Genomic DNA, 2,868 nt, shown 5'->3' on the forward strand with positions numbered 1-2,868 from the left:
ACTCACTCTCTGGGAGACATTCCTGTTGACAAGCCACATGGAACTATGCTAGAGCCCTGGAGCTGGAGGAGCCACATGGAGACCCATGCCAGCACTGAGATTCTTCCACACCCACCAGATCCACAAGACTTTCCACCCACTGGCCTATGAGCTTCCTGCATTTGGTGTCATTGCATGTGTTGCATGAGTCTGAAGAGAAATTTATAAATTGGTACCGGACACATGGGCTAATATCAGACTTATGAACTTGGTCTGGACTGGGCTGGGATATTTTCTCAATATCCAATTGCTTTTGGATATAAAGTTCTCTCTTATACACATGTGAGTGCATCTATGAATTTGTTTCTTTAGTCTACCAGGACTAATGCAGCCATTCCTGTGCCCTCTGCTTGGTTTTACTGATCCTAGGCAATGTCTTAGTCTGGGTTCGCATGAGAAGCAAAAAAGTGGTTCACACAGTTGTAACAATAAGCAATTTCTAAGACCATGGGTCAGCTATCAGATTCAAGCCTTCTCCTGATTCATGTAACTGCAGGGGCTAATGAACCCTTGATCAGCAAGTCAGAGGGCAGGCTTCTGACTGAAGAGGTGAATGAGTCTACTAACTTCAGCAGGTAAGATGGCAGGCTACTGTTGACTTCTAGGCTCAACAGGCAATATGGCAGACTGTAGTAAATTAAAATGGCTACGAGGGAGTGCGTGAAGGTGCCAGCCCCACCCGCTACTAGAACTCACTAGTTCAGTAATACTACTTCTGGGTTCAGTAATGCACAATTGTATGGTTGAGATATATAAGTATTATACTAAAGTCATCGAGAGCATGAGAGATATTACAATAATGCAGTCAGACACATTACATGGTAGCATTGCTCACCTCAGCCCAGCTTGGTGGTCCACGTGGAGAGAGGGGGAAGGGAAGGAGGGCAAGGGAACAAGGGAGAGGGGGAAGAGAGGGGAGCCAGAGAGTCAGAGAGGTCCGAGCGCGCTCTATATTGCTGACTCACGCCTATATACCTTTTGGGGGCATGCCAGCCCACTAATTACAGGTAGACATACATCACAGGGAGGGGTTACACTATAGGTTACACAGCAATGAGGGGGTGGTCTCTGGGTCTCCATAGGAACCATTATCAGTAGGGTGAAAACTCCTCCTACAGGAGCCTGTCCATTGTCCCCAGAGGCAGGGAGCAGGCTCACCCCTGCAGTGGGATGAGACAGCAGTCTGGCAACTGATTGCCTTCAGGGGAGGGAATGCCTGCGCATCTGACCTCCCCCCACAGCAGATCCTCAGCTCACTCCAAAGAATCAGATGTCAAATAGCAAGCCAGATATAGGATCCAGATCCAGCAAAAAGCAAGCAAACGTGTCTGCATTGCTTATTTATATTGGAAGCAGCCCACGCTACAGTGGAGATCCCATCGTGAAGGAGTTACTACGTCTTACCTGCCAAACCACTGAGAATCTGGCCCAGACAAGTTGCCGCAAAACCTATCACAGGTGCCATGGCTCAACCCTGCCTGGACGTGGCCCTCATTTCTCAGTGCGCTGTCACATCTGTCACTGAACAGTGAGTAACTTCATCATTCTTCTCCATATCCTGCCTTCTCCTTCCACTGGGCATGTCCTCCAGTGTGTGCTGGGGGGCGGGGGGCGGGGGGCTATGCTTCAGCAATGTCAGGGTAGAGAGGGTCTCCCTGCAGGACCCCACCCATAGGACAGCGACTTCAAACCCCTGTTATAAATAGCAGCTGCTCACAGTGTGCTTCCAACTCAGCGATTTTCCTTCAGAGACTTCCCTCCTCTATTAACATTCAATGGAAAAAGAAGGAACATGAACTGCTTTAACAGAAAATATCGCAGCGTGTATTGACCATGTGTCCTGGAGCTGCAGAGGCCATGCTGGGTTCCAGGCCACATCTCTTGCCCAGTCCTTAGATTCTTTTCTCTTTCCAGGGCTTTATTCTCCGGAAGCCCACCAGACCTGTCCATAGTGAGGCCCTCAACCGGTGGTTGGCTTCTCTTCCTACCTGTGATCTGGCCGAGTCTGGGGGTTTCTGCCCACACCTTGAGACCTTTCACTGGTGGCTCCGTTTTCTCACTGTAGGTTTTCCTTTGTGTGTCCTGGCCACCCCTCTCTTGGTCAGCCCCGGTGTGTGGTCATTACATTGTCCAGGAGAGCCTGGAGAACGGTCTGCTGAGATCGCAACAGTGACCATCAGGCTTAGATGGGCATGTGTTTGGCAGAGAGCATCCTGGCGTATTCTGGAATCTGGTATACGTGAAGAGTCCAGGAGCAGAGAGGCAGAGCCCTGGGAAACTGTGAGGGAGCCTCACCCCAGTCTTGTACATCCTTCTTCTCCCTGGCCCCTCCAAGCTGATGTCTGTGCTGGAGCTCCTTTATAATGACCTAATTGCAATGGTAACGGATGTAGCATTCTGCCACAGCTAGCAGTGAGATTGGAATTTGAGGAGACGCAGAGACAAATTACCTCTGAATTTTTGTGCGACCATAAAAGCTTTTACTGTATAGTAATTTTCCATTTCTGCTGCAGGCATATTTGCATATGGCTTAACAATTTATCTCCTGTCATTTGTCAGATATTATCCATCTCCTGTTAATAAGCTAAGACAGGTCATATTAAGACTTTGCAGGCCCCCTGTGCTTGATGTCAGCCGAGCTCTTGGCCCACAGGGTTTCTCGGTTGTGGGAGCGGACAGGGCATGGCGCAGCTGCACCTGGCCCCACCCCCAGGGCTCTGGCCTCCTGTGGAGGGTGGACAGACAATGCAAACATGGTGCCCCCACTCATGGATGTGTGCCTGACACTGTAACCCACTCTCCCAAAGTTAGGGCTGGGCTCTGTGTCTG

The sequence above is a fragment of the Echinops telfairi genome, unplaced genomic scaffold, assembly GCF_000313985.2.
Source record: "Echinops telfairi isolate 266 unplaced genomic scaffold, ASM31398v2 ScPeMD7_7469;HRSCAF=8507_1, whole genome shotgun sequence".
In the NCBI taxonomy this organism is placed as follows: domain Eukaryota; kingdom Metazoa; phylum Chordata; class Mammalia; order Afrosoricida; family Tenrecidae; genus Echinops; species Echinops telfairi.